Raw genomic sequence first — 15,575 nt, 5'->3', positions numbered from 1 at the left:
AACACCCGCTCAACTTCCCACCCAGTGCCTGCCACCCTCCTTCCAGCACCTGCTGCTGCCACCGCCCCACCCCCTTCCCCACAAGCCTTCCCTGCCACCCTCAGCCAGCCTTCCCTTCCCCCGCCCAGTCAGTCTTCCCCACTTGCCACCTCACTCTCTCCAGCCTGCCCTGCCCCACCCAGCATCCCACCCCACAACCCACCCTTTCCCACTCAGTGGCTCAGCTAAGCCTTGCAGCTCCCCTCATTAACAGTGGCAGCTACTTCAGAGGACATCTCTGTGCTGGTTGTTGCTAGCGTACTTTGGAGCTAATAGGCACACAGAGCCCACCATCTATGCAGCGTCACCAGCTTCAGAGCTCAGAAGTGAGGCCCCCAAAATCATGGGATTACAAAACTGATCAGTTTGGGTTCTTTATTTATCCCTCCATGGAGCTGCTGGACTGTGCTCCCCAGCCATGAGCACTAGACACTGACTTCATTGGCTAAGCAAAAACTGGAATTCTCACAAATTCACATGACTCCAGGAGCTGGGACTTTAAGAAAGCCACCAGTTCTCCTGAGAGTCAGTGACCTTGGCTGTGCTCAGGGGAGGCTCAGCTCTGTTCCCAGGTGCCCAGCTGTGCCCTGCTTGGGAGCACTCTGTCACAAGTGTGATACTGGGGAGAAAGGAGCACACAAGGGGCATGGCCCATGCCTGAGAGACAGCTGGACACATTTCCATGTGCAGCATCAGGTTTAAAATGTACCAGAGCTTAATAAAGTGGGAATTTTCTGTAATATTTTAAAATAATTCTATGCATGCCTCAGTTTCCCTCTGTACTTCACACTGTTACCCAATGGGTCTGGAGGGTTAAAATGCCCATGGGGCAAAGCAGGAGACATGAGGTTCCTGGACTTTCAGAAAGCCTTTGACAAAGAGCCTTTGGTGGGGGTCCTAAGCAAAGTAAGCAGTCACGGGATAAGAGGGAAAGTCCTCTCATGGATCAGTAACTTAAAAGACAGGAAGCAAAGGATAGGAATAAATGGTCAATATTCAGCATGGAGAGAGGTAAACAGTGGTGTCCCCCAGGGATCTGTACGGGGACTAGTGATGTTCAACGTATTCATAAATGATCTGGAAAAGGGGGTAAATGGTGATGTGGCAAAAAGTGCAAATGATAGAAACTTACTCAAGACAGATAAGTCCAAAGCAGACCGTGAAGAATTACAAAGGAACCTCAGACAACTGGGTGACTGGGCAACAAAATGGCAGATGAAATTCCATGTTGGTAAGTGCAAAGTAATGCTCATTGGAAAACATGATCTCAACAATACATATAAAATGAGGGGGGTTTATCATATCAATGATGAGCTGTTACTACTCAAGAAAGATCCTGGGGTCACTGTGGATAGTTCTCTGAAAGCATCTGCTCAGTGTGCAGCAGCAGTCAGAAAAGTGAACAGAATATTAGCAGGGATCAGCACTGTCGACTTTGGGCCCGCAGAGGGATCCGTCAAGTCTGGTGCCACTGGACCCTCCTGCTAGAGAGTGCCAGGTGGAGCAGCAGGAGCTCCCTTCCATCCTGGACACGTGTGAGGTGGCCAGGGACTTGATTGCCATGATGGCACCGCAGTTTCCCACCAGGCAAGATAGACCTCCGGCCCCACAAGGCACGGCGCCGTCCAGAAGCAAGCCCATGATGATGAAGCTCTGCTCGCCTTCCCCACGGCACAATCCTCCGACACTGCCCTGCTTGGACCACCCTGCCAGATTGGCTGAAGAAGTTAGCTGTCTGGTTCTTAAACTCAGCAGCAGCAGTCGCTCGCTGGGTGCTCAGTGATTCTCTGCCTCCCTGGGCTCAGCTCTTGCCAAGCCCTGCTTCTGCTCTGTTCCTCCACAGCTTCAGCCCAGATCCTGTCCTACAGCCAGCCTTGCTCCTGCCTCAGAACCAGCCCTGCTCCCTTCTTCCCTGCCCCCGGGGATCCGGTTCTGACCCTTGGCTCTGATTCCTGACTCCGACTCTCTCTTGATTCTAGAGTGACCAGATCCCGATTTGATAGGAACAGTCCTGATCTGGGGGTCTTTTTCTTATAGAGGTTCCTATTACCCCACCCCCATCCCAATTGTTCACATTTGCAGTCTGGTCACCTTACTTGATTCTTGGCTCTGCCATTTGGATTCTGACTCTAGTTCTAATCTTTGGACCTGCTTCTTCGTTTTGGCCCCGTCTCAATCCCTGCTTTTGGCTTTTGGACACTCACCACTAGGCATGACTCCCAGTCTGACCACTATGCCTGACCACCTACAACCCGGTCTCCTGACATGTGCTCAGTCTGGTTTGTGGTTTAACCATCTGATGAGTTCTATGTAACCTTGTGCATGTCTTTGTGAGGAAACCAAGTATCACCAATAATCAGTGCATGTTACTGCACAGCGATTCTCAAACTGTGGGTCGGGATCCCTTTTTAATAGGGTCACCAGGGCTGGAGTTAGACTTGCCTGGGCCCAGGGCTGAAGCCCAAGCCTGAGCCCTGGGCAGCAGGGCTGAGACTTGGGCTTCAGCCCTGGGATCAGGTTACAGCTCCCTCTACCCCCTGCCTGGGCCTGAAGCCCTTGGGTTTTGACTTTGGCCCCTTCTGGCCCGGGGGAGCTCGGGCTTGGGCGGGCTCAGGCTTTGGTTCTCCCTTCTGGGGTCGCGTAGTAATTTTTGTTGTCAGAAGGGGGTCGTGGTGCAATGAAGTTTGAGAACCCCTGTTATAGCAAGTTCTCATCTTTCTCTATTATCGTTTGCTATCCTAATGCCATGTGGGAAGTAGTTTTGTTTTGCTGTATGGGGTGGCTTGCTGCATCAGGGCCTCTAGTGGTGGAGCACGTACGGGCTCTGGCTGGGAGTTCAGATGTGGGAGTTCAGTGGGGACACTGGGGCATGGCCACTAGGTATCTCGAGGGGATGGAAGACCACGAGTGTCGATGAAGCCCCCTCGCACTAGGCCCAGGTGTCCTTGCCCCCCCCCCCCCCGGCCTGGAGGCACTCGCAGCAGCTCTGTGTACTAGGCCCAAGTGTCCTTGGCCCCCCCTCCTGGAGGCACTTGCAGCAGTTATGCTGAGGATCTGCAACAATATGTTGCAGAGTCAGACTGCCTGAAACTAAACAAGGCCAAACAGGGCAGATACGGAAGACCAATGCTGAATTAAACAGCTTTATGTATGGTTTAACAAATGACACAGAGAACAAGGGAACTAGCTGGGAACTGGATTGGCTGGCTATATGGATACTTAGGGCAGCTTGCTATTGGATAGGTATGCTGGGAAAAAGGATGTATAAAAGCCTGTGTAACTTCCTGCTCTGGGTGCAGGATTGGAGATTTTATTCTCCCTGTACTTTTTTGCAGCTGCAAATAAACTTTTCTGCTTCTTCACCCCGTTGTGATTATTGGGTGTAGCACACCGGGTAGCGAACCAACCTCAGCTGTTGTTTAGCCTCTCGGCACTGGGTGCCGGCAACAATAACAATTATCAAAAAGTGTCATGTTTTCTCTAGTGACGTGCTAACATATTTTGTCACCAGGATAAATATGGAATAATTCTAATGAATTACCACAGATTTACATTGGTGTATCTGAAATTATGCATTCAATATCCTGTTTCAGGTTAGTAAAAATAAAAGAATGCTGTGGGTTTTGCGGACATGTACAAGATACAGATTTATAAAAACAACAGGAAAACAGGGAAAGGGGAAGCCTTATTGAAGCTGTTGGGCATACCAGTTGTCCTTTATTCAGGATCAATGTAAAAACAATCAAGCTCTTTTGTGGAATAGATGGCTGACTTAATACAAGTCACCATCAAGTAAAGCTGGAATAGGAGTTGAGCCATACAGTGGAAGGGGCTTTCACTGGGGTCTGAATGCAAATGCAGGGGGATGGGGTTCGGGCGGGGTGGGGGAGGAAGAGAGGGAGTGTGACACCGCAGAAGCACAAAGGAGCCCCAGGGAAATATTTGTAGTGTGATCTCAGAAAAAGTTGAGAGAGAGAGAGAGAGCGTGCGCGCTTTATGATAGACTGCTGGATAGAAAGAGGCTTGGAATTGTGAGCCAAGAAACTATTCCTGCTGTCGTTAGGGAAATAGAACTTCGTGTACATTCTTTGTAAATAAGCAGGATTGTGTCAAAAAAATACCTGACTCCATCATCCATTTCTCCCCCTAATGGAAACAACTCACAAGACCCAAAATATTCACTAATTGCTCAGGTCAAAAGGGATAACAATATTGTGAATTCTTTTGTTTTCCTGTTCTTAGATAAAGAATAGACCTGCTTCAGTAAAGAACCATAAACACTGAAAATACTGTTTTGTTCTCTCAGAGCTAGCTCTCAGTAGATCTAGAAAATAAGAGTGTTTGTTGTTACACAATCCTTAGAATTCAATTATTTGCACAAATCATTTTAATTTTTCTCTGATTAGGATTCAAAAATAAGCAATTAGATATTCTGTACAGTGTTTAGGAAATTTGTCGGATTAAAATCAGCATGTATTCTGTCTACATGGCTTTACCATATATGCAACCTCACATCTACACTTGTAAGAGGACCACATTTCCTGAAGCAGTTTCAAACCACTTCAAGCTAGGACAGTTTTAAGCTACTTTATCTTTCAAATGTGAATGGTGTCCGCTGTGTCAATTAATCTTTTTAAATTATGACCATGATCTAAGATCCACATTTTCAGAATTTTCTTACATCATTCATATGCTTGGATGAATAAGGCTGCTTTCCTGAACTGCGGTCCATATTTGGAACTGTCTTTATAGTGTAGACTCAACCACCCTCCTTATACAGTTTGGAAGTTGTTCGATACTCCCTCGGGACCAGATTTACTCTTCTTTACACAGATTTGGGCCCTAGTCGGGGAGCGACGTACTCATGTAACCGAGGAGCAGAATTTGGCCCTCCTATGGGTTCAGTCTCTCAGTTAGGCCTGTCTTTTTATCTTATCTATTGATATAGCATCCATCCCAAGAGTAGAAGAGCAGCTGTCCCATTTCAGACAAGATACATCAATACCTATATTGATTCTTCACAATGGAGTTTTTATCTTTGTTGTACTGTTCCTTTTGAGAAATAAGAAAGCAGAGTAAAAGTAAAATGTACTTTTTCTCCCAAATCTATGTGCCATTCCTGATCTTGATTGAACAGGGGAGAGCGTCTTTCCTCTGGATTAAGAATCCAGCTGAGACAACTACCCCAGCCCCACACATTCTACAAGGGAATCGAAAGGCAGAGCAGTGGCATTCAGTGAAGGGTAGCTGCTCTCTTTGAACATCCTGATAGATGAAATAAAGGACTGGGGGTCATCATTAAAAGTACCTTAAATGGGAGTTCAATCCCCAGAGCTATGATTGCCGAATCAGGAAAAAACAAGAAAGTACGTCCTCTCAGGGATTGGCATATTCAAGTTTACAAGAGAGACGATAAAGACTGGCCATGACATAGAAAAATCAAAATTCAAGTTCGCCAGTAAGAAAAGAGCCTGAGTAATAGTCAGCTAAAGAATGGAAGGGACCAGTTTACCCAGGAAGTTACAAGAGCCTTTATTAAAATGGAGAGCTACTTTTGTCCTTCTGTCTGCTTGCTTCTGGCCAAGGTTGGCTCAGGAATAGAGGGGGAATCTCTTGGGGTCCAGCAACTCTGCTGGCTTGGGAAAGTGTGCACTGCATCACCCACTCCTCCCTGTGTGAGACAATCTCTGTGCCTCTGTTTCGACAGTTCAAAACCCTTAAAAATACCTTTCTTTACAGCTCAATACAGAAATTGCCAGAACCTAGTCCTGTACCTTTTTCTTTAAAAACAAACAATGAAATGGGGATGTTTGCACGACAATGATATGAATCCATGTCTGTATTTTTATATCTTTAGAAGCCCAACAAATATACAAAAATCTGCATTAAAATAACAATTAGTAAGTTTGCAAAACTGAGCAATGGAAAGTTTGGAAATGCCAGGATTCAGGGAGTCTGAGTACTGTGCACGTGCATTTTGACACAGTCTTTAATTGCACAATTGTACTATTTTTTTCCACAGGCCCCTCATTCAGTGACCATTGAAGTGTTGTTTGTTGTTTGCCTTCAGACGCTGTGTACATACTTCTGCAACGTGAACACATCAAGTCAGGTTCCAGGTCGCAGTCCTTCTCTTCCAGGGGCTCAGTGGCCAGGGCCCAGTATATCTAAAATATCAGGTAAATCCCTGGGATTAGGGTTGTGGCTGACAGGGCCTATTTCTCAGGCACCATGAAGTTTTCTACTCTAAGGATGAGGCTTGTCTGTGCAGTAGATAGAGCTTTCTCAGGGGACAGTCTGTGACAGGAGAACAAACTCCCATGTCATTCCGAGGCTATTAGAGAGACAAGGTGGGTGAGGGAGAGGGTGACCAGATAGTAAGTATGAAAAATTGTGATGGGGGTGGGGTGGGATTGATAGGCGCCTAAACCCCGAATATCTGGACTGTCCCTATACACTTAGGACATCTGGTCACCCTAGCTGAGGTAATATCTTCTGTTGGACCAACTTCTGTTGGTGAAAGAAATAACCTTTCAAGGACCTGAAGGAGAACTCTGTGCAGTCCTTTCACCAACAGAAGTTAGTCCAATAAAAGATATTGCCATGACAGATGTGAGTCATATTACTAATGTACTAGAGGAAGCTGCTCAGATACTTCATTGATGAGAACAGTAGAAAAACCTAGATAGAATAAAGTGAAGGAGAAAGAGAGAGCCTCTTTCTGAGATTATCCTTTTCCTTCTCCCTAATGATCCTATTTGCTAACAAAGATATACATTCTTAGTGCTGTTGTGGCTTTGTGCAGAAGTGTGAATTGTCTCAGTAGATTCGGATGTATTTTATCTTTTAGGCAAAGATATCGAAAACAGGGAATACAAACAACACATGTTATGCAAACCTTACCACTAGGTGGAAGCGGATATTTTGAGTTGTCATTAATTGAGAAACCATTTCAAAAAGCCAAGTAATGTTCTTGGAATTCTGCTTTAAGCCACAAGGCACACAGCTAAGCAGAGTCATCTTCTGAGTGCTGGATCTTTAATTTTTTTCCATATGAGAACCTGCTTAAAATCCCATTAATGAACTGTGTTCTCTTCACTCTCCTATTTGTCTGTGCTGTGACGGAAAAATAGAATTGTCTGTCAATAATGGCTTTTATTTGAAGCAGAGAGTGAGAAAACATGTGTGTAAAATGCTTTGAAGAAGAAAATCTCTCTAGAAATGCAAATTATTATTATTATTATTATTGTTGTTGTTATTGGGTCAAATTCTACAATAGGTATTTAGGCTTCTAGCTTCCACTGATTTCAGTGGAAGTTAGGAGTCTAAAGACCTTTGAGGAGCTGGGCCTCATACCCTACTCAGACAAAACTTTGACTGACTTTAATTCAGCCTAGCCCTGCGTTGGGTAAAGCCCAATATCTTACTGTACATTGTACAGAAGCTTCTTGCTAGCAGGAGTCAATCTGCAGCTGTTTTTTCAGTAATGCTGTCAAGGTTCCTTCCCCACTCTGAACTCTAGGGTACAGATGTGGGGACCTGCATGAAAACCTCCTAAGCTTACTTTTACCAGCTTAGGTTAAAACTTCCCCAAGATACAAATTAATTTGACCCTTTGCCCTTGGAATTTCCACTGCCACCACCAAACTTTAACTGGGTTTTCTGGGAAACGAAGTTTGGACACGTCTTTCCCCCCCAAATCCTCCCAACTCTTGCACCCCACTTCCTGGGGAAGGTTTGGTAAAAGTCCTCACCAATTTGCATAGCTGACCACAGACCCATACCCTTGGATCTTAGAACAATGAAAAAGCATTCAGTTTTCTTACAAGAAGACTTTTAATAGAAGGAAAGGAATACCTCTGTAAAATCAGGATGGTAGATACCTTACAGGGTAATTAGATTCAAAACATAGAGAATCCCTCTAGGCAAAACCTTAAGTTACAAAAAAGACACACAGACAAGAATAGTCATTCTATTCAGCACAACTCTTCTCAGCCATTTAAAGAAATCATAATCTAACACATACCTAGCTAGATTACTTACTAAAAGTTCTAAGTTTCAGAGTAACAGCCGTGTTAGTCTGTATTCGCAGAAAGAAAAGGAGTACTTGTGGCACCTTAGAGACTAACGAATTTATTTGAGCATGAGCTTTCGTGAGCTACAGCTCACTTCATCAGATGCACTTCATCTGATGAAGTGAGCTGTAGCTCACGAAAGCTCATGCTCAAATAAATTCGTTAGTCTCTAAGGTGCCACAAGTACTCCTTTTCTTTCTAAAAGTTCTAAGACTCCAGTCCTGTTCTGTCCCCAGCACAAGCAGCAGGCAGGCAGAGACCCTTTGTTTTTTCTCCCTCCTCCCAGCTTTTGAAAGGATCTTGTCTCCTCATTGGTCATTTTGGTCAGGTGCCAACAAGGTTACCTTTAGCTTCTTAACCCTTTACGAGTGAGAGGATTTTTCCTCTGGCCAGGAGGGATTTTAAAGGGGTTTACCCTTCCCTTTATATTTATGACAAATGCATTTTCTGTATTTACCAGCTTTGTTTTCTTACACCCTCAGTCATTTTGGGCCTTGTACATAATGTGTATAAATGGAATATTTATCATCCTCTCTGACTGTAATGTGTTTTAAGTGATGGTATATTGTCAAGCTGCATTCAGTATGGGTTGATCTGTTGATCCTCATTAGTGAGAGAAGTGTATGAATTACTAGCCCAAGCAGGATCCCGCTGCTCATTGCTGCAGCTCAACTTGCACTGCTGCAGAACACTATTTGTGTGTGTGCACAAGGCTTGTGTTGTGAAAACCTTGCCCCCTGTAAATACACTCAAAGTCAACCTCTGATCCAGCTCTTGTCAAATGCAGCCAGTTAACATCATAGTGACCACGGGTGTAAAGCTGTGGCCTCCTCCTTTTGAGGGTCTACTGTTGCCCAAGCTCTAAGTCAAGCTGAGGCAGTGTTGGGGTGATGAGGTGCTAATTTATGAGCTCCTTGATGCCTGCACAGTGTTTGTCATGGCTTTGCCACACATACTCTTGTTCTGTTCTTGATCTTAATTTATTCTGTGGCATTACAGAGTTCATGGTGTTACTTGTCACATGCATGAACACTCTTCCCATCACAGGTCCATCCGTAGTGGACTTATATGTGGATGCCTTGCCCGGATGGTAACATCTGCAATGAGCAAGCATTCTTACAATCACCTGTGCTCCTACCTGATGCTGCATTTTTGAAAGGCCCGACTTTATGGAGCCAGGTGTAGACAGTGAGGGGTGCAGAACACCAGCACAGAGACAGGCAAACTCTCTGTGCTGACCATGCCCTTAGCTTCTTGCAGAGTGGCCTGCTGTTTATGTACTAAAAATGGAGTAGGCCTCAACGGTGTGCCACTGGATACTTTCCATCTTGTGAAAATGTACGAGTCCCCAGTTTACACAATGACATGGAACAGGGGCTAAGTCACATCAGACCCTGAATCAGGAAGAAAGTTCCCGAACTAGGTAGCTCTATATTAGTTATCTGCTGGTACCTGGTCAAAGGGGGCTTTTTTGCTTGCTTTATTATCCTCTTGTCTGTTTGTTGTGCTGTTAAGATGTGTTAATTAATTAATGACAGTTTCAGAAAATGGAGGAAGTAACCGGGTGGGGGGGACAGCCATTTTAGACTTGATTCTGACCAGCAGGGGGGAGCTAGTGGTGAATGTGAAGGTGGAAGGTGATTTGGGTGAAAGGGATCATGAAGGATAGATTTCATGATTCTAAGGAAAGGAAGGAATGAGAATGACAGGAGAAGGACTGCCAAAAGCAGACTTTAACATCCTCAGAGAATTGGTAGGTAGTGACCCATGGGGAAAACATCTAAGGCATAAAGGAGTTCAGGAAAGCTGGCAGTTTCTCCAGGAGACAATGTTAAAGGCACAACTGCCAATGCAAAGGAAAGAGAGGAAGAATAGTAAGAGGCCAATGGCTCCATCAGAAGTTTTGTAATGACCTGAAAATCAAAAAGAAATCCTACAAAATGGGGAAACATGGACGAATTACTAAGGAGGAGTACAAAAGAATAGTGTGTCCGTGTAAGGGCAAAATCAGAAAGGGTAAGGCACCAAATCAGTTATACATAGCAAAGGACACATGTCATTGGAATTCTTTTTCCATATGGTTTACTGCAAAGAGTGTCATCACTCTGAATGCTTTAAAGGCAACATCATCTCCAAAATCAAGTGTGGGCTCTACATATGGCCATACATATGACACCACACTGTATTAAAAACAACAAAAAATAATTTAGTTGATTTGTTTGGCAGGACATGGAAATGAAGAATAAATTTCAATTCATTGTAAAACAATATAAAAATCAATATTTGTAATACAGTCCAATAAGATTTCATCAAGCTTTTTAATCAACCGAATTAAAAAGCAAAAGAAACCAACCACCCACACTCAAGTGTCACTGTGCATTCCAACCAACCAACCACACTCAAGTGTCACTGTGCATTCTCCAAGGCAGTTTCTTCTCTTTCTTTGTTCGGTGCTTTTATTTTCTATCCATTCAACCAGGAGCAGATTTTCCAATCAAACCAATATTGGAAAGTGTGGAAAACTGAGAGAGGGACGGAAACAAAATTCAAAATGATTTAGAACGAATGAGAAATTCTACACTGGAGCAAATTTAGCCACCTATTGGACTGCGTACATGGATGGGCCCAGATACTGAAATGTATTTAGGTTCCTCACATCTATTGATTTCAGTGCGAGTTAGGAGCCTAAATACCTTTGAGGCTCTTGTCCATGTCATCACAGCACCTACCTGGTCAGCAGCAGTTTATGTGCTATGTCACAGTCACAGTGATGTCATAATAGTGCTTGCATAATCTTAACTGGCTATCCTGGACAGGACAGCCTGAGAGGCCAGCTGCTTATCAGTACTGGAGCTCTTTGGAGAAAGGACTGGAGGAAGTGTTGAGGAAAGATTAAAACATGAATAAATTTGTGAGTGAGCAGGAGGTAACCGACAGAGGTAAGGGTCAGCATTGTATTCTCTATATCCATTCTGTATTCACACACACATTTAGAAAGCATGGGCATACAGATGAGCTGTAATGTTCTCCATTTGTATGAGCAGAACCTCAGCTGCTGTAAACCAGTGTCCCTCTGTTGACTTCCTTGTAGCTGTGTTGATTTACACCAGTTGAGGAGTTGGCCTACAGCCTCTGGACCTGGAAACTTTCCTGAGAATCTGAGTTTCTAGGGAATGTTATGGGGGAGGTCTTCCTTCTTTTCTCCCAGTTGTTTTATGTTTGTTATGGGTCCTCATTTTGTGTCTTCTGCATCCATGGAGCCAACTCCATCAGCGATAGGGGAAATTAGAACAAAAAAGGCAGAAGAACTTCTCCTCTAGCTGTCTAAATGAAACTCTGCTAATATCTTAAATGCAAGAGAACAAAGCATGGGGTCACATTTCTTAGCAACACTAGTGCTCCTCATCCCACACAGATGGGCAGAGTAGGTTACAGTTATGATTCCGTTTGCATCTGGGTGTTACAACTGAAGGATGCAATTTGCATAACGGATGGGCAATCACCTAACCTCAAGCAGTCTTTCCTGGGAAGGGGAAATCTTGTTAGTTCCTCCTTCATGCTTGGAATGTTGTTACAATGGAGACAGATAAATACGGCATTTCAGATTTCTTGTGAAATATTAAATCTCCTGGAGAATTTCTGCCCAGAGCGAAGAGATACATGGGAGATCAAATCCTGATTTTTTTCATACACCAGCTATTTCATTGTTTCCTAGAGTTTAAGGCCAGAAGGGACCATTAGATCATCTAGTCTGACTTCCTGTATTTCACAGGCCACTAAATTTCACCTAGCAACCCTACAGTACTGAACCCCAAAACTTGTCTTGGACAAAAACATTTCAGTCTGTAGGAGACAAAACTGTTGTGTGCCATCAGCAGAGGACAGGAGAGACTGAGGTTCCACCAATGCCTGAGGCCCTTGCAATGGTCGAGAATTGATTAGGTCAGATATACTCAGATTATCCTAGCAGGTGATCAGTGCCCCATCCTGCCACTCAAAGGTCCCTGCCAATCCGACCAGGGGGAAATTCCTTCCCACCCACAACTCTGGAGATCAGTTGGACCCTGAGCATGTGAGCAGGACAGCTAAGGAAACAGATTCTCTGAACCATTTTAGAGCACTGGTCCACCCTACCAGGTGTCCCATCTCCTGCTATGGTCAATCCCTGATGCTTCAGATGAAGGTTGGAGGGACCTACCCCACCCCACCCCACCCCACTCACAGCATACACCTCGCCAATTGTGCATGGGGGTGGGGGTGGGGGGGGCGGGGGAATTCCTTTATGACCTCTACAGGCAACTGTACAGGGGGGAGGGATAGCTCAGTGGTTTGAGCATTGGCCTGCTAAACCCAGGGTTGTGAGTTCAATCCTTGAGGGGGCCATTTAGGGATCTGGGGCAAAAGTTGGGGATTGGTCCTGCTTTGAGCAGGGGGTTGCACTAGATGTCCTCCTGAGGTCCCTTCCAACCCTGATATTCTATGAACTGGATGAACTCCGTTCCATGAGTCTTCTCTGCAAGTATTTAAACGACCATAAAAGAAGATGAAAGGCTTTCTTCAAAACAAGGGGCCTAAAGTTAAGCTTCTGAATTCATACTGAGGTCTCCAACAGTGGCCTGATTTTCAAGAGATACCGAGCCCCAAAAGTTCCCAGCATAGCTAATAGGTACATCTGGGTGCTCAGGATTTTTGAAAATGAGGCCCTGACTAAGCAAAACTCTTCAGCATGTGCTTAACTTTAGCTCTGTTTCTTGGCTTAGAGTTAAATTATGATTCTGTATGCTATCAAAACTCATCAATTGACAGTAAAGAGGGAAAGGAAGATTATTTTACGTGGGGACCAACTTGAAAGGAGCAAATTTGCTTCATTATGATTTCCCCCCAAGCACACTGGGGAGTTCAGCAAACAAACCTGGTCATGAGGAGGAAGGAAGAGGATTTCCAGGATTCCCAGGTCTACTTCTCACAGTGTTTGGGCTCCTGCAGAATCTTGACTGGATAGTGAATTAAAGAGGCCAGCACCAATTTCTGCTATCAGTGGTAACCAGCCAAATCCTTTTATTTAATTTCAGGTGTTTATAATGAGGTTGTTTCCCTCCTGGCACATATAGATGACCAAGATAAGGGCAAAATTGCCCTCAGGATTGCCTTTATAGCCGAGACCAAGTTGGCTATTGTTCTGACAGTTCTGCTCGAGAAACTGCAAAAGGATGAGGTAGGGCAGTTTCATGAAATTACATCCGCTTTCCAGGTGTCCACACCAAATTCTGCCTGACTTCATGGGGGTACAGGGGACTGCACGGGGGTAATTCAGTGTAGAACTTGGCCTGGCGCACCATCAGGAGAATCAGTATTCGCCCTTCTGTCCTCAGGCGTAAACTCATCATGCAAAATGCTGTTCTTACAGATCAGCATGATATAATGCTCTATAAAGAGAGCATTGCCCTTTTACACACAGTGGAGTACATGGGCTGTAGACAGTAAAAGTACACCATCGGACTAGCAGTAATCTCTTCTAATAATACTTTGCCCTTCTTTAGCATCTTCGTCCAAAAATCTCAAAGCACTTCCCTAATACGAATGAATTAAGACTCACAGCACCCTTGTGAGAATGGGAAGCATTATCCCCATTTACGGATGACTTGTGTCACAGGGAATTAAGTAACTTGCTCAACACCACATAGCAAGTTAGTCAAAGAATGTGAATAAAACCCAAGTGAACTGACTCCCTGCTCTAAATCCTAGCCAACACTCCTTTTTTATGATGACATATTATTGAGATTATAGCACTGAAGGGACCCTTATCTATATATATTTTCTACTGGGGGAATTCTGCAAGAAAAAAATAAAAATGATGCGTACAATATTTTAGAAGTTCTGCAAAATTCTGCATATTTTGTTTGTCAAAATAATACAATATAATTACACCCGTTAAAATGATTTTTGGCTATTTATTTCAAAATACCTGTCAGCAAGTATGTCTGTATGAATACAGACAACAAAAAGGATTCAGGAAATGTTTTTTGACAAACCAATTCCTTACTCTGCATGTTAATACAGAACTCTGAGTAATAATTCATTTAAACTCAAGACAGAACCATATTTCTTGCACCCCTTAGGCGCAGTGCAAAGGCTTGGTAGAGTCAGGGGTAATGGAGGGAAGTAAATTGCTGGGAAGGAGCCTGGGTGTGAACTTGGAGTGTTGCTGGGTATGGGTGGGAAAAGTATGGAATAGTTTTTTTGGGAGGGGCAGGGAGGAATTCTTAGGCAGCTCCCCCCATGCAGACCGTGTCTGACCCCTAACCTCTCCCATTCAGTAAGGCACATCTGCCCCTGTCTCCATGTGTTCCTGCACACCCATGGGTCCAAAGGTGCAAACAATTCCATGTTTATTGGGTGAACTTCCAGCAAGCATGATTTCAGTTTCCTTCCTTAGTGTCCCCCTTCCCAGCTCTGACACCACAGAGCCTTACAGCTGTGTCCCTGTTCCCATTCCTGCCCTTAGCCAAACATGATTCCAATTTCCTCAGCCCCATTCCCTGTTCCCATTTCCCCCTTTAGCAAAACATGATTCCAATTTCCCCACCCCCATTCCCTGTTCCCATTTCCCCCACCCACACACCCACCCCCTCACTTCCTGATTGACTGCAGACTATATAGTAAAACTTGACTTCTGCTTAGCTGTACCTTAACCAATCCTTTTCCTGAAATTTAACTAACCAAGCCTAACATATTGTAACATGATTATGTAACCAATTATCTCCCACCACCTTAATTAGTTTACAGCCAGCAAAATTAATTATACAGCAGAGAGAAACAATCACAGAACCAGACAGAGATTATACAGACAAACAATGGGGAAATGGGGACTACAGTGATAGAACAAACCCAGAAATGAGGATTTCACATCCCAGCTAGTGATAAGTGAGTTCTTGCCAGACAGGATGCTATCAAACTAAGTTTCCTTTTACATCTTCTAGGCCCTTCCCTTTCTCTGGAGGCAATAGGCATTATCAGGACAGGACTGTGTTCCTAACAGCCCAATAGCACCTTATTTCAATGTGACTAGTTGGGAATGTGAAGAGGTGACTGGTCGCTTCCCAGCTTATGGCTGCCTCTGCTGCTTAGCCAAAGGCCTTAGCCTAAGAACAGGGCCTCAGACTGTCACAGTAAGAGAAGGACCTTACACTGGCAGACAGTGATTTTCATTCTTTCTTTTATACCTCGAGAACTAGCCAAGTGATAAGAATACACCTAAATTCTTAGCTGATAGGCCTTTACAGACAGGCCTGAACATCTATATCCTAACAATGTGTCCCTGTCCCCCCTCCCCCTGTCCCCCTGTGTCTCTGTGCCCCCAGCCAACCAGCCCCTGTCCTTATGTAGCTCTGCACCTCCTCCCCCATCACTATGGGGCCCTGAACCTCCCTCCTCCTCTAACTCTGTGCCTCCACTCCCATT

This window comes from Eretmochelys imbricata, chromosome 20, assembly GCF_965152235.1.
Source record: "Eretmochelys imbricata isolate rEreImb1 chromosome 20, rEreImb1.hap1, whole genome shotgun sequence".
NCBI classification, from domain to species: Eukaryota; Metazoa; Chordata; order Testudines; family Cheloniidae; genus Eretmochelys; species Eretmochelys imbricata.
Note: the sequence above shows the minus strand (reverse complement) of the source record.